The 25,311-nt window shown below is 33.3% G+C and overlaps 1 long non-coding RNA gene across 3 annotated transcripts; it reads right to left on the bottom strand.

The window, feature by feature from the left end:
* Positions 1-12,974: 12,974 nt before the first annotated feature.
* LOC131934727 (uncharacterized) lies at positions 12,975-25,083 on the bottom strand. 3 transcript variants are annotated; one of them, XR_009385822.1, is made up of 5 exons: positions 25,045-25,083; positions 19,483-19,562; positions 18,454-18,543; positions 15,139-15,167; positions 12,975-13,087 (listed from the first exon to the last, which is right to left on the bottom strand). It is a non-coding gene; the product is annotated as an uncharacterized LOC131934727 (long non-coding RNA). The 3 variants fall into 3 exon arrangements; XR_009385823.1 differs by lacking the exon at positions 25,045-25,083 and adding an exon at positions 21,433-21,475; XR_009385821.1 differs by lacking the exon at positions 25,045-25,083 and having other exon boundaries at positions 19,483-19,636.
* Between the last annotated feature and the right edge of the window lie 228 nt (positions 25,084-25,311).

The following is a 25,311-nucleotide window of genomic DNA, read 5'->3' as shown; positions in this document are numbered from 1 at the left end:
CAAACATTAATATATCAAGATTATTGCAATTATCACCATTTGCAGATTCTTGTTTAACTATGGTAGATGGAAGTATTAGTTGCCTTTTACATCACTTTTCACTTCCTGAAACAAAACAAAATTATTTTCTTAATCATCCATCTGAAATAATAAAATTAGCAAAAAAAAAAAAAATCTTTAGTTTAAATTTAATGTCCCATTCATTCTACCAAAACTCCACCCATGACGGCCCAATGTAAGGAGCATAACTCTGTATGATCAAGTGAATAGTTTCACAAAATATTTGTTTTTTTCTAAATGAAATTGAAAATTAAGATAAAAACTACTGCTTAATGTTGGGAATAAACCTGGCTTTCCAACAGTATTAAATAGAATATATTATATTTGGCAAAAGTACAGTATAAAAATAAAAAATGTCGGAGAAAATTCAAAACAGGTCATTTTCGGTAGTCAACTTTATTTATTTTTGTCTAAACAACTATGCATCGAATTTAACAGTTAAATATCAATTTGGTTATGTTTAAGATATATAATTCATAAAATACATGCCTAGATACGTTTAGAGGCATTATTTATTTTATTTTTAATATTAAATCTACTAAAAATAGGACTGATGAGTCTAAAATTTCGAGATAGAAAGAAACTATTATTTTTTATCTTTCAAAAGCGCCATTGAAATTAGAAGACCGGAAAAGGATGCTGAAACTATCCGACTTCCTGTTTAGTTAAAAATTAGGATTTGTAGGCCAAATTTTAATGAAACAAATTTAATTTTTCTATGCGTATTGTAAGCGGGCGGCAGCGGGCGTTACGGGACATTAACGGTGTCGGGCGGCAGCGGGCGTTACGGGACATTAACAAGAAAAAAGTGATTGAATGAGATGAATCATGGCATAGATATCTATAAAATTTTGCTTTAGTGATAAAGGGGGAAAAATTTAAGTTATTTTAAGTGAAACATAAGCTAGAGAAATAAACTATTAGGCCTAATTTAAATAATTTAATTCCTTTCTCCCAAAACACTACATGTATCCTTAAAAAAAAGAAAACTTAAAATTTATCAATATTTACCTTGTGTATAAACTCTTCTGTACATCTACTGTATCAGCTTGACGCTCATTAGGTATGCCTAGTACCTGTTGAGCAGTTAAGACAGATTAAGTAAATAATTCAAATTTGTAAGACAAACCACTAAATGATACTGTTTTATATATATATATATATATATATATATATATATATATATATATATATATATATATATATATATATATATATATATATATATCCTTCCTGCAAATCAGCATATTTTGCAAAACAAATATTTAAAAAAATACATAATGATATTATATCAATCATCACCACTGACTTGGTTTTACTAGGTAAAATATTTTTTTAAATACAATATTTATACAAATAAAAATCTATCTCAATCAACATGTTCAAAATAAACCAAAGCAAACTTGTGATAACTTACCTGATTAATGTTTGAGAGGATTCACCCAGTTCTCGCCACTGAAGCAGATTAGATGCATGTGTTATTACACTTATGATAGACTGATTGCCATTTTGTGTACTTTTAGTCCTGGAGATTTATGTTGTAGGCATAGACTGTTAAACCTGGATAGTAATATTATAGAAGTAAATTATATCTAGTATAATATAAATATTTTAAAATATAAATGACACTAAATTATATTTATCATTATTGGAAATAAAAATGGTACAATTAAGTTATAAAAAAACAAATTATAAAATTTAAAGCAGCTTATTAATAATTGTCATACCTTTTCCTACTTTTATGTCAAATGTAAGAGGTAATAGAGAAAGAACATCTTGTGTCATTTAGTATGCTGTAGTCTTATTACTGGTAAAAATCAGATCTTCCCTTTTTTTTTGGATGAACTTGTAAATGAGAAATTACAACATGGATAAACACAATGAATATCATATCTAATCCTCAACTAGTTATCACCCCAATCCTAACCTCATTTTTTAAAACCAATTTCTAAATATGTTTTCAGAACAAATATATGTAAAGTCTACCTATTTTAATGTTCAGAATACTAATATTTATCAAAACTACCTCCAGTTGAAATTCAAGATACCTTTATAAAAAGTTATTATGACTTTAACTTTGTGTAGTTGTTATTTAGGCTATTTGTTTAATTTATATTATTTAAATTAATATTTCATGCCTTGTTTTAAAAAGATCTACAAGTCTACTTTTGATTTTATGGTATAATCTGATAAAAATTAGGCTGCTACATCTGAAAACTAAGGTCAATGCAAAGACTTCCAAATTAACGATAAGTAGGCTTGTATAGATATTGTATATAATTACTAGCCCAATAGTATTACTCTACGACCAATGTATAGGACAATGTATCAGACCTAATTCCTATAATTAGGCCTACTAATTATTAAATAATTAATAGATCTAACAGTAGGATAATTACAATTATGGGCCTTAGCTGACATAGAGAGCTGAATACTTAACTAAACATTTTTAAAAATTATGGTAAGCTAAGTGAGTTGAATTATTTTATTTAGATAGGCCTAGGCTATAATATACTCTATAGTAGTCTATAGTTAAGTGATAGCCGCAGAGTAGCGTATATCATAATAATTTCAAATTAAATCTATAGGCAACATTAAGCCTCTGCCTTGTTGCCTAATTAAAAACTAAAGCCTATTAATTAAGCCTTTTCCTAATAAGCCTTTGGCCTAATTTAAATAACAGCCTATAGGCCCTATAATATATAAATAGGCTAAACTACTTGTAAGACCTAATAGACTAATGACTAAGAGAGTGCTAGGCCCCTTCCGATATTATATAATAATTGCTTGATCGATATCATAATATCTAACACTGATTACATTAAATTAATGATTAATTTACATAAGGCTATACCATCTTAACTATGACTAATACTTTTTCTACTAATAAAATAGGCTATCTCTAGTTTAAACTTAGGCCTAATAGTAATTAGTAATTATAATTAAGTAGGCCATTTTATGACATTTATAAAATTTTTAGTAGATGGCCGAGCCTTAAATTTCAATACTAAAATAGATTTAGCATACTATGCCTATTGTTGGTCTAATTAATAATTTATTTATCATTTAGAATTTTAGATCTCCAAAAGATAGGTCTAGGTCCTAAATAAATTATTTTTATTTTATTGAGCCCGCCTTAATGTATAAGATGTGATCTGTTTTTTTAATAAAAATAACCCTACCCTACAACTAGTGATTTAACTAATATCTAGTACTACTTTAGGCCTATTTAATTATTTATTAGTAGGCTGAATAAAATCTAAAGCTATAAGGCCTACTTTATTACTATATTTGCCTATTATTCTATAATTAATTTATGTTTTCTTTCAATACATAGTAGATCCTGTGGTACCTCAACATTCTAGTGCCTCGACATACCAGATTTTTTAAATACGAGCAGTTGAGCGAGTAATATTTCGCTTTGAGTTACGCGCAAAATTTGAGATACCGTATTTCACAGTTCATGTAAAAGAAATACCCCCAAAAAGATGCAAATGATTATTTATCGCAGCTATTTAATTATAATAATAAGCGTCTTACTCATATTTGCAGCATTATGAAAGGGAGAAAGAAATAAACTTCCTAAACAAGTTTTATTTTAAGCTACCAGCACATGAAAGTGACTTAAATTAAGCATGGCAAAAAAGAAGAGAAAAGCTGTCACGAAAATTAAGCTAACGTAATAATTTTATTTAGTATTTAGGCCTTACGTTTAAGTCTTAAGTGCAACAATGCTCAGTGAATTTTAGCCATTAATGGCATGGCATTAAGTTTAGGAATGATGTGTACTTGTGTAGCTTTAGTATATTTTTAGACCTAAGCCTAATCTTGTAGATATAGATCTACAAACAATTTGAAATAGAAGAGATTTAAAATTGAGTAGATCTAGATCCTAAATGCTAAAGGACAGCTATGCCACAGAAATAATTATCTTTCTATCTAGTCAATCTAGACTAGATCTAGTGCTACTAAAAAATTACTAGATTTTCTAGATCTAGATTATATCATTTACTTTCGACACACTAGGCATACTTTTAACTTTTTCTCTCTAGTCAATAATGTAGATTTCTAGATCTAAATGTAAATCCTGATCTTGTAGATTTGATTTACGTAGGTTTTACATCAGTGTAAATCGTTGATCAAGTAGATCTAGTCTAGATCTGGACTAGCTCTCGTCAAAACAAAATGGCTGGAATATTAGCTTCAAAACACCTACAGTTTATGCTTTCCTAATTGTGGAGAGCATGTTTAATTATTGTTTTATTTTCAACGACAGTGTTGACTGAGAAACCACCAAAGGGTTTTATTCTCAGCGACACAGTCGGAGAGAGGCTCAACGATTCTGTCGTTGAGATGATCCGCATGGGGTGAAAAAAACGACACTACAAAATTTATTAGCATAAACGTTTAAACACCAATTAGAAATATATAGCTTGATACTGTACAATGCTTGCTAAGTTATATCTGGGTTGCTAGATGTAGTTCTTGTAGTTTCATCTGTTTAATCCCTATTGTTTGATGCTATACAAGTGTGATATTAGATATGTTTTTTATACGATGCAAATATATGGGAGTCAAGAAGAGACGAATAATTTTATTTACGCTATTTGTTGAACACGCAATAGGATATTGTTTTATCTGCGGTTATTTTCCTAGCCATTTAAACCTTTAGTTTTTTATAATGGATACAATCATTAATGTCTCTTGCCTTCATGCCGTACCGTACACCAGCCACCGCGTAAATCGTCGCCACAAAATTTGTATTCTACTGTCCATGGGGATTTGTTGTCAAGCATTAACGACGTTTGTGTAAAGATATTTCTAAAACATTTTTTTCTTTGAAATCGATTATTACATTTTTTTCTGTAAATCTACATTATCGTAATAATTTCAATTTAAATATATTACGATATTTGTTACGATATTTACGATTTTTTTTTAATGTATTCCGTCGCATCGAAATGTTAGTTACCTCTTAGCTATGTTGCATACTTTTTCATTACGCCTAAAAACACCATCCCTGAAAGACAAATGCGCTTTTTTACATATTCACAGAATTACCGCCTGCATTCAACCGCAATAAGAGGAATGTGCAAACCAGAAACTAGTGTGGAAACGTCTAAATCGTTTTCAGTTTGTTTTAAGTTCATAATTTACATAATATATGTTTGAATGAAGTCAATGCACTTTATTTTTATGAGAAAACATAATGAAGTCGTGTGTTCAGGGATGAGTTTTGCACTAGCAGAGGGATATTATAGGAATATTTTACGAAAGGTTTGAGGCAAAATGTTGTGGGTTGGTTAGGAATATCGCGAAAAATATTGGCTTAGAATAAGAAGATAAACAGTTGGAATTTGTTTTTAGAGATGAAATACATTAGTGTTCATTAACTTCGTCGATTGCTTATAGTAACAGTATAATAATAGTATCATCACTATTCATGTGAAGAATAGATAAAAAATATATTGATTCATCAAATTTAATTCGTAGATTTAACATATAACAATTTTATTTATTGTTATGTAAAACAAAATATATATTGTTTATTTTAGCTAGTGCTTACATAACTCAACGATAGAAAAAATACGAAACGTGTTTATATTCTCTAACATCCTCTTGCTATATTTAGCTTCTATTTAGCTTCTATTACTTAATTTTTTAAAGACTGGCTTATTATGTGTATTTATAAAATTTCACATCAAATAAGTTGCACTGGCTATGTAATATAATGACAACTGATAAATAAAGTCTCATTTTTATGCATGTATTGTAAACGTCGGACATTATATTCCTGCTTTTCGTGTAAGAGAAGCTTTATATTGTAGGGTCGTTTTATGATTTCGGCCTTATTGAAGCAATATTTTAACTTGCAAAAAAAAATTATTAAAATTAGCGTATGCTTTTGCGTTTAGTTGAGCATTGGTAATCTTGTCTGTTATCACATATATAAGTGAGTGTGTGTGTCCTATAAGATAAAATTTCATGTTTTAATACTTCACGCACATCTGACTGAAGTTGCTGTAATACTCTTTATTTTTATGCATCTCTGATTTAGTTGAAAAACTAACAAACTGACTGATTTGCCACCAATATTTTACAGTCGTGTGCGTTATTATGTAAATTCATGTGGTTATAGAAATTGCATTATGTGGTTTTGTTGAACTTAAATTCAGGCGAGCTGTATTGATGTTTTTATTATTTAAGTAACTAAAAAATAACTAAGTTTGTCTTAATGTAAGAAAGCTCCTGGTTAAAGCTTAGCCTTAAAGAGATTGTTTGAAAATGTAGCCTAAAAAGCAAAAAAAAATATATTCACGGTTTCGGCTTTTGTAAATTATATAAAAAAGAATATAAAAATATAAAAATTTTAATTTTCAAAGATTAAGTTTTATATATTTATTATATATTTTTACGCCCACTATGAAGTCGAAATTAACCAACAACGTTTGTTCTTCAATGGCAACAACAAACATCGAACGCGTCTTGTCAAGCTTGATTGGGCCAGTAAGTGCCTTTTCTTTAAATAAAGTTTTTTCTATAGTTCACTGGTGATCGAGTGACATAGAGTAAAAGCATACATACACTAGTTGATCATCAAGAATTTAGCGCAGGCTTTCTCGTTTTAACATTGCAACAGATCAATTTACAAAACGCATTGTATAGAGAAACTCGATGAAGCCAAGCAAAATAAAAGCAAGAAATAACACATCTCTTGACACTAGCAACGATAAGAATCATACGAAAATAATACAATATTTTTAAAAACAGAAATATAGACACTATACCGCGGTAAATTAAAACCCGACGCGATAGAACTTGGGTACTTATCTGTAAAATTATTCACTTATAAACTTTTAAACGGTCCTACGTGCTTTGACCACAAGTGCTTTGACCACAGGTGCTTTGACCATAGGGGGTTTGACCACAGCGGAGCTTTGACCGCAGATGGGCTTTGACCTAGGGGGTCTGACCACAGCGGGGCTTTGACCACAACAGGGCTTTGACCACCGAGGGGGGGGGGGCATAATATATAGAATTTAAAATGGAAATTATAAACTGCTATTTTAATTTATATTTATGATACAATTAATACCATTTTATACATATTTCCTGAAAGTCCATTAAGAGAAAACATGTACTAAAATAGTCAAGGACAATATTTTAGTCTCCACATAAAGGCTGGTGCCAGACCTCATAGATGTTTTTAAAATGTAACACAAAATAAAAATGGAAACACAAATAATGCGACCTATAACAAGTTTCTCAAATAAAAAACGTAGATGTACTTGAAAATACATAAATATAAAGGATAAAAAAGGATAAAAAACATGCCAACAGTAAAGTCAAACTGGTAATACTTGTATGATTACCTAATTGACAGATGATGAATTAACAAACTATTACACCCTGCAGCAATTTAAAATATAATTACACAACTTTTAAAATTAATCCTTAATGGACAAAGCGCATGTTATCAAACGCCAGCATTGGACAAACCATCTGTGATCACATACCCTATACGGACAAAACACCTGTGATCAAAGCCGCACACTGCGCTTGTGATCAAACACCCGTTGACAAACCACCTGTGATCAAAGACCCTCTGCTGAGAAAACACTTGTGGTCAAACCCCCTATGGTCAAAATCCCTTTGGTCAAAGCCCCTCTGTGGTCAAACCCCCTATGTGGTAAAAGGTCCGCGCACCTTTTAACTTATAAACTTTTTATTTCGTTGTCTCATATTGAGCTAAAGAAAAACAAAATCATTACATGAAATAATATAAGAGTAAAATATTATGTCAAAGAAAGTTGTTACTCTACTAATGAATTAAATGACATGAAAAATTAAATGTGACGGTTTTGTCAAATGACTGGGCTATTGTGAGATAAACGAGTTTACTTCCTATTGCAATAACTGTTTATTTTCTACAAGGGGAAAACACTGGATGTGCCTATTTTATGAAGTGAGTTTCTAGGTTTGGGGGTTGGGCAGTGGCGTAGGCAGGGGGTAGGGGTTAGGGGAGGTAGAACTCCCCCATAGACCCCTCTACCCCCCCCCCCCCTCAAACTTTTGATTTGCACCCCTTCCCCTCAAACTTTCAATTTCCACCCCACTCCCTTAAACTTTAGCTTTGCACCCCCCCCCCCCCCCGCAAATTTTCAATTTGTTTTTCCAACCCATTTTGGCGCCCCCTAAGGTCGGCGCCAGGGGACATATGCCCCCCCCTCCTTGCAACCCATCTGCTATAAAACCCCTAGCTTGTCCGCAAACCGAAAGATATAATAATAATTAGTAAATAATACGTTCAGTGTATAAATTAAATTAAGGCATTATTTAGAATATCCGTGTTTTACAGACCATATTGCACATTATAAATTCATGCATTTTTTTCAGTACTTTTTAAAATTTACAATAAAGTTTCATGACTAAAACCATTGCGCACCTAATGAACGTGATAATTAATATAATAATGGAGAATAGTTTATTAAAAATTATAATTAGTAAACAGTACATTCAGTGAATAAAATAAATAAAAGATAGCCTTTTATCAATCAATGCTAATTATAATATTCCAACAATAATGTACTCTTACACGTCTGCATAATTTGCATTCACATTTTGCTAATTATATTATTCCAACAATTATTCCGTCTTGCAGATTTTGCATTTACGTTTTTAGCGTGAGTTCAATTTATTTTTACCTCCCTTGGCAAAATTACTAAACAGTTTAATTAGATTTTTCTAACCTACAGTTATTATGTTATTAAAATGTATCCACTTTTTCTAGGAATATTAACGAAAACTATATTTGACATTGATCCTTTTAATATGTTTTAGCAATGTGCGTGTATTTAATATTATCTTTACGTTATGCAAAATTGTACAAACAGTGGAAATTATAAAATAGCTCTATGCCACTATATAAACAAACTCTACTCTAATACTTATATTCGCGTGGTGCGAATGTTTACGTTTATGGTTCCAAAAGCTATAGCGATGACAGAAGGAAGGAAGGAAGGAAAGAAGGAAGGACTGACACACGCTCAGCCCGCTTATATTATAGACTAGCTGCATCCCGTGCTCCGCCACGATAAATCTTTTTTAAATGTACCAACTTGGGAAAAGAACAAAACTAAACACAACACAAACGAACGCAAAAAAACAACGAAAAAACAAACACAACACTCATAACATAAACACAATTTAAATGCAATCATAAAGGCAAATTGCTCACAGTCTAGCCCGTAGCGCCAAATCGCGCCCTTTCCGGTGATTTGCAACCCCCTCAAACTTTCGATTTGCACCCCTTCCACCCACCCGCCCTAAAACTTTCGATTTCCACCCCCCCCTCGCAAATTTTTTCCAACCCACTTTGGCGCCCCTTAAGGTCGGCACCCGGGGACATATGCCCCCCCCCCCCCTCGCTACGCCTCTCCTATAAAACCCGAAAGATAGAATAATAATTAGAAAACAGTATAAATAATAGGCAGTATTTAAAATACCGTGTTTTACCTACACTATTTCACTTTATCCATTCACGCATTTTTTTTCCAGTACTTTAAATTTTAAAAATTTACAAAAAGTTTCATAACTAAAACCATTGCGCACCTAATGAACGTGAAATAAACCGGTACTTGAGTTAGTATCACGTCCGGTTACCAGAGAAAGTCGTTAAAAATTGAAATAAAACTACAAATTTGAAATATTCCCTATTCATATTATTTCGCCAATATTACTAAAACCTAATCTCACCTTAGACATATAAGAATTATATACTTTTACCAGTGTCGGCCCCCCTCCTGAAAATTTAGCCCCCCCCCCCCCTCCTGAAAGAGATGGTTAAAGACATCTTCGGCAAAGTCGGCACAGACAATAGAAAATTTGGTTTAAAAGGGCGCTGCGTTGTTTGAACACTATCTCAAAAAATATAGTAATCAACTGATTAATTAATATTTCTAGTAATAAAACTTTATTTAATACTAAGTATTTTACCTTTATTGTATTTAAGAATTTTAAATATATATATATATATATATATATATATATATATATATATATATATATATATATATATATATATATATATATATATCTGATCTCTATCGAGCAGAATTAATAGACAATTGCTATCATGTAATAGCAATGTTTGGTTTTGAACATTTCTGATATTTCTTTTCTAAATTATTGTTACCTGCAATACTACATTCGTGTAACATTATATAAAATATATTTTTTTAAAATCTTTGTTATATTTACTACCCTTATGTACCACTTCAGTTATGCAGCTTCTAGTCCACGGTACAAAGTATGGGCCTCACTATCTACAATCAAGTGTTCGATGGAAATCTATAACAATAACCCGTACAATTGATATACGTATCGTCAGCAGTAAAATGTTTTGCGTAAGTTAAAGTAGCAGCTGTAAAAAAAAAGTTATCTAACACATAGGGGGAACCAACGTCTTAGATCCACAAAATGTAAATACAGCCATCCTGTGTTTCGTCTTCATTTCCCGTTTATGCCAAAACGCAGTGGGTAGATGAAGTGGCGTTCTCTTGTTTAATCACTTTCAGTAGACAAAACATAAAAATGAAGTAGATTTTAGCGTCATAATCTTCAAATGCTGGCGAACAAGCACAAGCGGTATATTAAGTTTTGCCGAGCGAGCGTCTTACCGTTTTAATGAACAATTATATTTCATCCAACCCTACATGACACAACTCTTCACACACCTACCGCAATACATTGATCAGTTGTCCGTAATTTGCTTTAATTCATTTTTAAGTATTTGCTTTTAGACTAGACGTAATTTCACTGTATAAGTACAAAGATTCGTCAATGTTTATCGTTTTTGTTGTGACTTGAACTACACTGATGTTCGAGGACAAATTTCTTGTAACGAAAAGCTAATTGTAGTTATACTTTTTCTTAATTTTTGAATATACACATTATATTTCATTGTATTACTATTTGCTTAAACCTCAATGCAGCTATCAATTTCATTGCTTGAATCTCTAATTTTTTAACACAATTGTTTATACCCTTTATTTATTTTTTTTTTATTTTCGGTAATCTCATTGAAAGTCTTCTTCTCCGTTTTTAATTTTAGTTCTTTAATTTGGAAGGGATCAATCAAACACAATTAAGTGTACGTGTCAACTGTTTATGCGCCATTGAGGCCATTGACTCCGATTTTAGCCTGCTTTTCTTTTTGGATTTGCTTCCAAAGTCTTTGTCCAACCAAGGACAACTACAAGGCAGCAGTTGTTTTATTTTGGAGTTGTTTCTCCGAGAAGTGTTGCGGTCCCCAGCTAACGAGCCTCATCTGCCAGAGGGTTCGAACTCGAGATTTTTCGGTTTAGCTAACATTAGGCGCTAAACAATGACACATGATCACGTGTATTAAACATTGAGCTCTGTAGATCAGCTGCATGTGTTTCAGCTTTTGGTTAAATTAACAAGTAAAGTAAAATTTCCTTTTCAAACCTTATGGTGTATGGGGCAAGTGAAGTAGAAGTGAAGCCTTATACGTAGAAGTGAAGTAAGCCTTATAAAACATAGCCAGTGTGCTTACTATGCCATTAAGTATAACATGTTTTTCCCTTTACAAACACACAACACTTTCATTTTATAGGGCAATGATTTTATTTTAAGCCACGGGTAATAGACTGGGCGGGAAAAAAAGAAGTTTTTTTTTATAAACTAATTTGGAATTTTGTAAAATGTGCCCAATGCATCTAGTGGCTGTTTTTCCAGACTTTTGAAGACTGAGAGGAGTGGGGGGGGGGGGGGGGGGGGGGGTAAACTCTGCTTAAAGTATGTTTAATATTTTCTGTATAAATTATATATTTTTAATATGTCGAACTCAAACGTAGTTATGTATATACAATTTAAAACTACGTCAGTGGTCGACATTATTCTGTAATGCATATTAACCCTTTTCAACATTAGGCATATATGTCCGAAAAGCCGGTTTTCCGGCCCGATGATCTAGCGTCATATTCCTAGCGGCCGGTATACCGTCTAATTAAATATAATTAGCGGAAGACTGACTAAAACTTCGCATATGTCTTTTGAGTGCGGGATTATGATTTTAAAAATTGATTTTTAGGAAAAGTGAAAGTATTTTCATTACGTAGTAATACCGCCAAAACAAAAAGCTGAGCTACAGCCGTCGACTTCACCGTTGGTGCAAAAGATGAAGTAAAAGACCGAAATATCAACAAAAGAAGTAGAATGACTGCATCTCAAGCAATACAACTACTTATTGATTCTGATGAAGAATATAATATTCCTGGTCTATATCGTGATGATAGTGACGTTGAATTTGAGACTGAACACAGTGACATTGAAATTGACAGTGACTATGAAACTGTTCAAGTACGTTCTGATGCACGTGGTGTCAAGGACAAAGACTTGCCGAAACGAAACAAAAAATGTTTACTGGTGCAAAAAATGCGAATTTTTTTCTTTGCATCGCATCCGGCAGTGATGACTGTTTTGAAAGTTATCACACAAAAGTGGACTTCTGGCGATCAACTAGTGTGGCCAGGTATCAATAATAACAAAACAATTACTAAATGTAAATTCGTTTCTTCTGTGTTCTATCAAAACAATAATAATATGTTCGTTTTATATACATTGTTCTGTTCAAACATTGTAAAAAAAATAAAGAATTTCAGAATCTTGCTGCATTGTTGTTTGATCCTGAGTCTAGATACCAAATTTGGCTTGATTATTTCAAACGGTTCAAAAGTTATAGGCAAAGTTAGAAGCAGATAAGTGAAAATCGGTTTGGGCCTGGGAGCTCAGGAAATAGGAAAAATTAGGTCAGGGAGGCCAGGGCTCAAAGGGTTAATAAAATTTTAAGTAATCTAAATACAAAAAAAAACGAATTTATTAAAGGGAAATTGATTTTTATTTTTTTAACATTTTGGGTAGATATATATTAATATTCTGTTCACTTTGCTTGCTTAGGTGCTGTTTTGTTCCCTTTATTCACAGGCTCCATAGTGTCAGTCAGCTTGCAATGAAATCAAAATAATTAATTATGATTGACATCAATACACAACTTAAATAACAAATACAATGTTTTTAAATAGTATTAAATATAGCATCTCCATATGTAATATTTCCTTGGTCATATATTCCATTATATATATATATATATATATATATATATATATATATATATATATATATATATATATATATATATATATATATATATATATATAAGTATATTCATATATACTTAGTATAAGTATATATAAATAAGTATATTTTCACTTATTTTAAACAGCGCCCAACACTAAGGATACAGTGAAATAATACCATCTATGATCAAACTTAAACACATAAAGTAAAAATCCCTTTTCAAACCTGACGGTCAAGTGAAGGAGAGTTCACATGCTTCTGTGACCTCTGATTATGGAGAGATAGTGTGGTCTCGAACTCGAGACTTACGGGTTAGCAGTCAAGCTCTATACCGCTAGACCTCTCTGTCCCCATGCTGTTGCTTATTCTGTTGACCCTACGATAGTCCCGCTCCACCGCTTACACCTGAGCTGTCTATGAGGAGTGTGGTCATCCTAACCTTTGCGGATGTTGTTCGACGTGCACTCAAAGTCTGTTTTTTTTTTCTAAAGTAACTTTTCTAATGCAATAAACTGCTATACCAGAATAAGAAAGTCATGTTATTTCAATTTATAAACGGTGTCACGAAGTCTAAAAATATAAACTGTGTAGCAATTGAATATTAAAATCACAATTATATGATAATTGTACATAAAGATTGAAACATGTCATGATCAGTTCTCCTTACAGCGATTGGGTGTAAGCTGTTACCGGAGGGAGATATGATAACTGGGCGTTCACGAGTTGAAGTTAAAGCTGGTGGCTTTAGCATCAGACTAGTAGGTTTAAGTATGTGCCGTTGCGATCAAGGAAGTAGATATAAATATGACTGTTTTCTAAATAGGAAGGTGAGTTTAAATAAACGGCTCTGTCTTTAGGGAGCTGGTAATAAAAATGCGACATCGTATCCATAGAGGTATGTTTAAATGTAGCCGAATCTAAATCACGCAGATAGGTATAAAAATTGAAGCGACGTAATCAGAGATGTAGGTTTAATTAAATATAGTTGCATTGTAGGTAGGTTTAAATATTGCATTGTTGTTAACGGGGAGGTAGTCATAAAAAAGGGTAGGCTCAAAAAAATAACTGGTAAAAACAAAACCTTTTTTAATTAATAAAAATAATGTATTTATTTGTGTGTATCTTAGTTAAGGTACTTGAGGGAAAATATTTTCATGCAGCAGGGAATCCTTTAAAAATATTATAGCCACGGAAAAAAGGCCCCCATTTTGAAAAAAAAAGTTTTTGTTGAGGTCTCACGGTTAAAAAAATAGCATTTACCTTGCTCATATAATAACTAGTTTATAATTCTTTTACGAAATCGTATAGTCTCAGTAGGCGAGTTTTTGCAACAAATACAAAAACACTAGAGAAATATGTTTCTTTACGAATTTAAAAATATTTGTATGGTGAAATACCATTCAATTTAGAATTAATTTTAATTATATTTTATCCCAACAAAATTATGAAAATGCAAAGGTATGTCTAAACACGGTGCTGTCGAAAACGTCCATGTCGGTTTAAATATGGTGTCTTAGAGATTTATCTGTCTGTGGGAGAATTATTGTCGGAAGGTAGAGCATACGACTGCTAACCCAAAAGTCTCGAATTCGAATCCAGAGTTCGTGTTAGTAAATCGCTATTGTGTACACCCAACTCTGAGTCGTTCTTGACTTAAAATAAGAAAGTGGATGGGGATAGCTCATCACGTTATCCTTGCATATGTTAATATCACGGAAACACGGACCGTCATGTTCGGAAAAGTTATTTCACATTGCTCTTGTAAAAATATAATTTTTACATAAATCTTCTTAGTAAAATTTGAATATTTTCAAACTTTAAAGACAAATTTACAAATACACATTAAAATATGAGTATCATAACGTATGATAATAAATATGATATATTTAAAAAGCTCTTTATAATTAAATAACTTACCATTATCGCATCTCCCAGACAATGCCCATCTAAATAAAGAAAAAAATAACTAAGGTGTATGTTTGGCTTCTTTTTAGTTCTCAATTGTAAAGGTGGAAAAGATTACAACTATCAGAATTGATGATTACGTATCAAACGGTCATGTGCCAACTGGCCTGCTTACTCCGATATCATCCAACTTTTCTGTCTGGGTGATCTTATATAGCCTTTATCCATCTAAGAACAAACTACAATTTAGAACTAAATCAACTTTTCTCTCTTAGATGTTTTATTATCCCTACTTAGCGAGCCCCAGCTATCTTTACTTGGGACTTTACGGTTTAGTACCCATGAGCTTTAACCTCCCTACCACACAACCCCCAACCCCTTTTGGTTCTGATTTATGTTAATTAAGCACATTGCTGAATGTAAATTATAACTGTAGTCAGCCTATCTGCAATTTAACTCTAAATCAACTGGTTAAACTGTTAAATCTTTTAAAATTCCATGTAATACTATCTCTCTCGATATATATATATATATATATATATATATATATATATATATATATATATATATATAGAGAGAGAGAGAGAGAGAGAGAGAGAGAGAGAGAGAGAGGGGGGGGGGGGAAGGAAATATATATGTTATATACACAGGCTACATACTTGAGCGAGGCCTTGGAGAATTTTTTAAATGTACCTATTTCGGAACAGAACAAAACTAAAATCAAACACAACGCAATACAAACACAAAAGCTAAAACAAGCACAAAGCAAACGCAAACACAAACACGCTAACACAAACACAAACGAATACACAAACACAAAGCAAAAGCAAACACAAACATAAATGCAAACACAAAAAAAACCCCAAACGCAACACGCAAACACAAACACAAATGCAAACGCCAACCTAAACGCAAACAATAACGCATAAAATAAACACAAGTTTAAATGGAAACATAAACGCATAGGGCTCGCAGTCTAGCCCTCGTCGCCAAATCGCACCCCACCGGGGCACCGGTGGAACCACTTGATTCAATTTAGTAAACTACTATAATACCCTTACTTATTGATAGCTTATTGCGATAACTATAAATAAATTAATTGCCATAGCGCTCACGGTGAAGCCCTTGGCGCAAAATAGAACTTTGAGCCGGAAGAAGCACCTGATTCTATTTAGTGCTGGACTTTATTAACCTTTCTTATCCATAACCTATCGCACTGTTTAAAACAAACGTAGACGCCATAGTGCTCACGGGAAGGCGTGGAGCTACAAATAGAATACAAACCATACTAACCCAATAGCAATTAATTTCTGGAGGCTAATGAAAATACCCTGGAGATGGTTTCTGCTTTTAAAAATTCAATTTCACACAGGCGCCCCCCGGCAAGTTGCGTTTAGGCGCTCCTGTCTATCCCACGAGCGCTATGTTGAATCCTACGTTCATATTAAACCGTGGGAAAGACTGTAGATAAGATGGGGCGTTATTGTCGTTCACTAAATCGAATCAGACGCATTCGCCGTCACGCCGTCAGGGTAAAATTTGACTCCCCAGTTTATCCCTTGAGCGCTATCGCTATCGCTTACGTTTTGTTTTATTTTTGGTGTGCGTTAGGCTATGGATAAAATGGGACATTAAAGTCGTTCAATAAATTGAACTGGGTACTATAAGGCATACTAGATTAACCTATGAGCGACACAGTTTTTAATGAGCCAGGGGCCCTACTGGGCGCCTTTTCGGTAGTGTATTCGGGGACTCCCAAGAGCGCCCCTCTACTCCTTGACATCTGGGCGGTCACCGAAATGTGTACCACCTCACAATTACCGTGAGTGATTAAAATACACTTAATGCTTACATTGTAGGTGAACCCGAGCCCCGATAAAAATGATACAAGCAGAGGCGTAGCGAGGGGGAGGGGCGGGGGTGCGGATCTCACCGGGTGACACCATTTAGGGAGGAGACACCAAGGCAAAAAATAGAAAAAATATATAGAGCAAAACTTGAGGGGGGGGGTGCAAATCGAAAGTTTGAGGGGGTGGGGGGGGGGGGGGTGAAAATCGAAAGTTTAAAGGGGGGGATGCAAATCTCGAAATTTTGAAAGTTTGTCCCTGAGAATGGTCACTACGCCTCTGGGGGGTGACACCATTAAGTACCACACCGGGTGACACTCGACCTCGCTACGCCACTGGATACAAGCACGGGCGATTCAGTTTTAGAAAACAAGGCCACACCTCTTAGAATATATTATTTGTAACCTTCTTAGAATTTTTAGACGGGTACGTTAATATGTAATAATAATTTAAATAAAAAAAAGCTAAACAAGGAGTGCTCCTAAACGACGGCACACCTGGGGACGAAGAGGGATAATCTGCCTTTTGTGAAGATGCTTGATGCTGGTCAGAAATAGTAACCACATTATTTTTTGCATTTTACAAATATGCGCTAGAAACATAATTTAATCATCCATTTCAAGCTATGGAAATTGATTAGAAATTATATTAAAAAAGAGATCCATATTTCGGTTATGCTCATGTTTGCTGAAGTCCTATTGTTCTAACACCCGGCTGAAAAGGTTTCATAGCTGGGGACAAAAACATCAAGGAAAGATAATTCCAATATCAATAAACTACTACCTTGTAGTTTGTTCTTGGATGGACAAAAGGATGAGCGGGATAAAATCGGAGTCATTGGCCTATATAGCGCAAGGCAATTTTACACGTGATACTTAATTTTTTTCGACTCTAGAATTAAAAAATGAAGTAGAAGAAAGAAATTTGATATTATTATACTCAACTTTGACCGAGCTCAGTAGATAGTTTTAAAATAAGAAAAAAAAACGTTAATTTGAAAGAGTAAAATAATTTTCATTGACATAATTTTTATGTGACGTTGGGTGAAGTGGTGGATAGGTAAATATATATATATATATATTTTTTTTTAAACTAGACTACGTTTTCGGATTAATTATTTAATACTAAGTAAGAATGTCGTGGCGTCTTGGTAGGATTGTCGTGTCGCCTAGTGGGATTGTATTAGCATCTTGGTAAAAATGCCGTGGCGTCCAAGCCGGATTGACGTAGGGCCAAATGTAATTGTACAGGAGCCTAAGTGTAAAAGTGATCGCGTATTATAATTAATTAAATCGTGCTGCCATATTCCAATATTGGTTTATATATATATATATATATATATATATATATATATATATATATATATATATATATATATATATATAATATATATATATATATATATATATATATATATATATATATATATATATATATATATATATATATACATACATATATATATATATTACTTTCTTACTCATCTGGTCGCACACAAGTCATGGAATCACAGCACTGTGGTTCCCAGATGCCCAAATTACAACGACGGTTCCTTTTAACGCATGGGCAACTGTCGGATTGAAAAAAAAATAGTCTCTTTCATGCACGTCTTCGTAAGAGCTTATGCCCCCCCCCCCCCACCCTCCCCTCCCCCCCCCCCCCCCGTCACATCTTTTTGAAAGGTCGTCCACTCCCTCTACTTTAAATTGTAATATAATTCATATAGAAAATAAATAATTTTAATAGTGTATACCACAGCCGTCCCCCCCCCCCCCCCCACAACACACACACACAAAATGAAATTTAATTTTCAGGTGCAATCCCATCCACCGGGTACAACAATTTCTGGAGGGAAAAAAAGCACTGGTTGGGAAGAATGCATGTTAAGTGGCGTGTATTATTTATATAAGACCGTTCAGGCTGCACCTTGGTAAGTCAATATTCGGGTGTATGATGCATTTGGCTTACAATAAGGTAATAAACACCGAGAAAGTGTATTCAATTGTATAAAAATAAAAGAAAATAATTTGTATTAACCTTGTATGATTTATGTTGTTGTAACGTATCAATTTTTGTGTACATTTTCAATTTGATACTACTATTAAAATCCAATTTTTAGTTTTATGTTTGCAATACTTTCAGTTTACTATATTAAGCAACTTTCTGCTGTAAGATTAAGGAAAGCAGCCTACACTTTCGAAACAGCCAGTCCAGTGGACAGATGAAGTACACATGTTTCAGGGACCCCGATAATTAAAGGCGAAGTGTAATCAACACTATGCCCAGTCGCCTTAACCTTCTCTAACATGAGCCAGGTATCCATTAGAGCTTTGTTGATTCAGGGACGTCCTAAGTACTCGAGCCCGTGATCCGAACTCAAAGATTTTCACATAAGCTTCCGTACATTATCCGACCACTCAGTCCCCGCATACTTAAAACTAAAACATGGAATGAATTGAATAACTATTAACCAGGCTATTACACTAGTTGCTAAAAAATGAGTACCTACCTGTCCGAGTGCACTGCAAGACTCGCCAGGATTACCAGAACAACTATCATCTTCATTTTCATCAAGTGTGTGCGGAAATGCTTAAAACATAAACAGATTTGAAAATAGTTTTTGCTCTTTCTACTTTCTGGTATACAAAGTATAAAGGAATTATTGTAATAGTGCAAAAAAAAAAGAATAGAGATTGTTTTCAAATCTCGAAGTTTTACACCTCCCTGAGTCGAAAAAAACATAGTTTTGCAATCTTGTCCGTATTTCTGTGTGTGTGTGTGTGTGTGTGTGAACACGATAACTTGAGTACCGTTACAGCTAAGTCGCCGGAAATGGAACGTGTTTACTGTAATTTTTTTCAAAAACCTGTAACTTGAGCACTGTTTCAAAAAGATTAATGAAAATTCACATGTAAGTAAAAGATTTATTTTTCTGCCTTTATTCCAATTTCCGTTGACGGAAGTAGTAAATCATGCTATTTCAAATTTCTAAAAAAAAACCGCATGTGAATTTATAAAGTACAAATAATATTCCGCACTATTATACACATATTGTTTGGCGTTTTGTTGGTGCGCAATTCTTTTTTCTACAAGATTCTATTCTATTTTTAAAAGTTTAACTAAGTAATAAACCGGGAGTGATTTTTCCTAAACTTTCTCGAATATTCTTATATAATACTAAGAGGGGTGGTAACTCGGGATATAGATATGATTTTTTCAACAAAAAAAATAACGAAACGAAATATGTACAGTTGTATAGCTTGAAAAGTACACACAATAAAAAGACGTCATTGATTCTAGAGTAAAAAGAATTAAAAGTTCAAAGGCAGAGGTCGACTGATACGTGGGCAACATCTGTCTTTTCTCACCTTACCAACCAGGCATTGTGCTTGGATTTGTAATGCGCAATCATCTAATGATCGACAAGACTATTGAGAACGTTTAGAATTGGATGATGGGTATATAGATGTATATTAGGTAAGTAGCACTTAGTTTATCATATTGTATTTTTGTAACCCTATACTTTTAATGATTTGTTTTCAAATAAATCATAAAAACGGATTTGATATAGTATTTTATATTAACACAACAGGTAGATAATCTCTACGTTTTTATATACGCATCAGGCCCACATACACAAAATTGAAATGCATATTAAATAACCAGCATCATATATATATATATATATAAGTAGAAATCCAATTAAGTCAAATTTGATGTCATGCTGCATAAAACTTGGTTCTGAAACGAATTGGTCTGATAGAAATTTAAGTCTGGAAATTCGATCCATGTGGAAGCACGACATATAGACAGACATTTAAAACCCGGTTGTAAATGTTTTAATGACAAGTTAATCTTGAATTGAAATGCATATTTTTATAGCTAATCTAGCCCAACCCTAAACCTATCCCAATTTTATGAGACCTAATTTAAATTGATATTATCAGATCTAAACCGACACTGAAATGACTATGCTAAGTTTAGCCAAGCAAACTTAAGATTAACTAATTAAAGCTAAGCTTAAACTTACAATACTGTCTATATTATAATTATTGAAAAGTAGGGAATATTACCAGTCTACATTTATACATCTTACTACTAGAACTAGACTAAGGCATACAAATAAACTTTACTAAACTTAGTAAACCGAGCGTGCAACTGCTATCTTTTTTTAGGTTTACTTTAACCAATACAAATCAAAATTTAATTACAATATGTGCTAACCACATTCTAACCTTCTTTTTAATATATACATACCATGTTTGGAGTAAATTTCAATAACTTATTATCAAAATATAATTTATGTCAATCCACATTTTAAAAAAACCTGCCATTTCTAAGAAATCCACAAAAAAATGACCGTGTCTACTGACAGTATTCAAAAGTATGCGTGTAAACATTAATCTAATAAAAAAACAGTTGGATGAAAATTGTTTAAACCGAAGCTAAACACACTTACCTGACTGTTGAAGATGCCAATTAAAATGTTTGGGCTTGAAAACTTTAGTAGTAAGGTAAGAACAAAGAAAAAGTAAGACATGTTTGAGATCTATACAAAACGATTGTGAACTACAAATACAGGAAGAGATTAAAAATAGCTGAACCGGAGGTTAAAAAACATTAATCCGGTACCTACCGGTGACTCACGGGATATAAAAATATTAATTGCGAGGTAAATGGCGCGTTGTGGGAGAAATACAACAGGCGCTAGGTTGATGGTGATGTATTGATGTATTTTTCTCTAAACTAAAACCAACATCTCCACCTCAACTTCAAATTTAACCATAAACGAAAAATATCATTGAAATCCAATTTTATCCAGAATTGGCATTTTAACCGATTTTAACCTTGATTTCGCACGTAGCTACTGCACATTCATATTAAATATTCAACGGGCGCTAGATTGATAGTGTTTTCTTTTTCTCAAAAATAATACCTAGTACCTAGACATTTCTGCATAACTTTATCTAGTAAAATTGATCCACACGCAGTTTTTGCACATGTATATACTACTAAAACTCAAGTTTGTTTACATGTTTGAATATTTTTGTTTGTTTGTTTGTTTGTTTTTTTGTTTGTCTGATTTGGTAATGGAGAGAATCTGCTCTATGTGTAGGGCTGTAAAATAGTATGTAGGTAGAGAACAATTTTTATTTTCAGACAGACTGTTAATCACAAATTTATTTAAAGAAGTTAATGAATGTATTGATTTATTCATTGGTAGATTAACCACATTAATTTTAAAAGTTTGGAAATTAAAAGTTTAGAAAAACGATTTTACTTTGAGGGAATAGTGACGTCACATACTTTTTTTTTACTTTTTAGTACAATAATTTATAAATGGCGGCTTCTATCAAAGAAGATTGTGTTCCCATTCCAATGTTTAACGCGTTCTAAAGTTAATTTTCTGTCGGCTATAACTTTAACAATACGTACGTTTGCTGTATTTATTATGTTCAAACACTTATATCAATTTTCAACTGTCTTTTTCATTTAACTTTACAATAAATTTCTCTAGCTCTACAATCTGTCCAAGAAAGTTATTTATAGATCTAAATATCAGGTGGCCAAGAAAGTTATTTATAGATCTAGATCTAGGATCTAGATCAAACCAAAGATTAATTAGTTTAGTTAAAAAAAAACATTTTAAAATCATAATACATTTTTGAGTTTCTTTATTAAACTACTTTAGTCCTTAAATACTAGACTTAAGCAAACCAGTCGTATAATATAGATAATTCTATCTAGATTTAGATAATAATGAGTTTCTATATACTAAACTATTTCAGACCTTTATTATTTTATATAATCTTTATTTGTTTAGCTGTGGAATTGGTTAACTAAAGATAACATTTAAATTGAAAGTTACTAGACTTAGATATAGATCTAGAGATAGGGCCTATGCGCTTAAATCAAGTTGCGTAAGGAGACTCAACGTATTATTATATAGCACAAAAAACATCAGTGACGTCACGAATATTGATATTTAAGTTGTAATTGTAATAGGCTTTCATGCAGGTAGCACGGGTTCTAGACACATCACGTCAATGTTAAAAAAAAAATCAATTAATTTTTTTAGATGTGAATGATAAAGTTGCCTATCTGAACTTGGCGGGACACTGCGCAGGTGAAGTAGAGTTTAGTAGGCCACCTGTGACGTCAGTATATGAAGGGATAGTGTGGTCAGACCTATGCTCAGCTGAAATCGGTGATTTTAAAAGATAAAAAACGTCTTTTTGAATGTGGGGTCTGGTAATTTTGTAATAAGTGATAGACGTGATGTCATTTATGGATGACCCACGAAACCCCCAGTTATCCAAGGGATGACCGTGTAAGTCTAGTTGATACTAAATTTAGTCGTAGTCATACCCCTAAGCCATGCATCTAATCTTAAACTTAACAAAAGTTGCATGCATGGATCACTGAAAGAAACACTGGTCGCATGTTTGATCGTACAGACCCGCCATTCTTCATCTAGAACCATTTCCTACTCATGGCTGCTAAACCTCAATTATGCAGTGTTTCTTTCAGATTTATTGTTTTCCGGGAGGGGCGGGACGCATTTTGAACTTTTACAGTTGATTAAATTCTCATTGGGGGAGGGGTACTGATCATAGGTAAAAAAGTATATATTTTGTATATAAATTATATTTTGTTTCCAGGGGGAGGGGGGGGGGGTAGACGTTATCATGGAGTGTGTGTAGGGGGGGGGGGGGCGTCACCTCTCGACGAAGAAATGGCGGAAAGAAACTCTGCACGCTTTCCAGTTTTAAGATTAGGCAAATAAATTAGGCGGTAATGTTTTTTGTTTAGTTTTTCGGCATTAAACTTTCAATTATGTCATTCAATGACGTCATTTTATTGTGTGTACTTTTCCGGCTTTACAACTGTACATATTTCGTTTCGTTTTGAAAATTTTCTATATGTACAGACAAATGTAAGGGCACCAACCCTCTTAGAAGAGAAAAAAATGAATATTAGATTACTGTTAGGGGTCGGCGTGGTCGGTAAAGCTCATGGTTGCTAACAGTCTCGAGTTCGAACTCTCGGGCAGATGTGGCTCATTAGGTGAGGACAGGCACTCTTAATTATGTTGGAGGGGAATTTCCTGTTTCTGAAAGTCGTTAAAATGTTAAACGACACCTGTTATAGGATCTAATACTTATTTGTAAATTTAATAATAGGCTATGGTTTGAGATAGTGGGCTTTCAACGGGCACCGATTGTGCATGGCTGTAGTCGACGGGCCGTCTTAGGTACCTAACTCTGATACTATGGGCTTTGTATAAGATCTTGGGATTTCTTAAGTAACGCTCATATAAGCGCCGATAAGAAGAGTTAGGCCCGCTAGAGTTTATCTAGCTCTTGTCTCTAATTTTTGTTTGCTCAAATCGGCCCTAGTTTACTCATCTACGTCGGAGAGGCTTCATATATATCGATATGGTGCTTCCTTAATTTAAGCAAACGAGTTAATAGGTCTTATTTGGGGAAATTAGACTTAATTAACAAATATGCCATCTTGTGCATTGTCTTTTGTGGTGCACCTATTTGCGGTAATTTATATTTGACTTGTTTCGAGAAGGTGGGTGTTCTAAAGACCTTATAACTTTAAAAGCTTTAACATAAGACTTTGGGGCACATTGTGTTATGATGCATTTAATTCAATCTTATAAGCCGGTCTTTATTGTATATGCGATTTATAAAATACAAAAGTTTGCCAAGAAATTACGCACACATCATCACAGCTGGTCAACCCCCCCCCTCCTGCGCCCTCATCCTCCTGTTTCAATAAACGACAGTAAGTCTACGATTCGTTCCCACATTAAATACAATTATTTAGCTATTTTGAAGCCGATTGTTTACAAAAAAAAATATATAATTAAAACTGACGTGTATCAATTTTATGTATATTGATCAATGCGTGTTACACATTTCAAAAATCTATTAAATCGAGCAATCAATATCCCCCTCGCCACACGTCTTCACCTGCACCTACACTGAGAGTGAAGCTATTCACAAAAAATCGTTCAGCAACAATAAAAAAACAACATAGTTTAATGTATCAGACTTACCGCGCTGTAATCAGTTCATGAGTGTTGAAGATCTTCCCATTATATACCTTTCAAATCATACCAGACAGCTTGTGGGGCTTGACTAGCTGCACCATCAGCCAATGAACACATTTTACGTAACAAATGAATTAACCAATCATCGCACCTCTATGAGCACAGGAGAACATAACTTGCCAATCTGGACCATAAGCCAATGAGCTAAGGAAACTGTTTTCGTAACAAACAAACAAACAAACAAACCAAGAGTTATTTTCTGTTAACACAAGC

Source organism: Physella acuta, unplaced genomic scaffold, assembly GCF_028476545.2.
Source record: "Physella acuta isolate Inbredline_101_S28 unplaced genomic scaffold, ASM2847654v3 ptg000116l, whole genome shotgun sequence".
Lineage (NCBI taxonomy): Eukaryota > Metazoa > Mollusca > Gastropoda > Physidae > Physella > Physella acuta.
The sequence above is the reverse complement of the archived record's forward strand: the minus strand, read 5'-3'. Positions and strand labels throughout refer to the sequence as shown.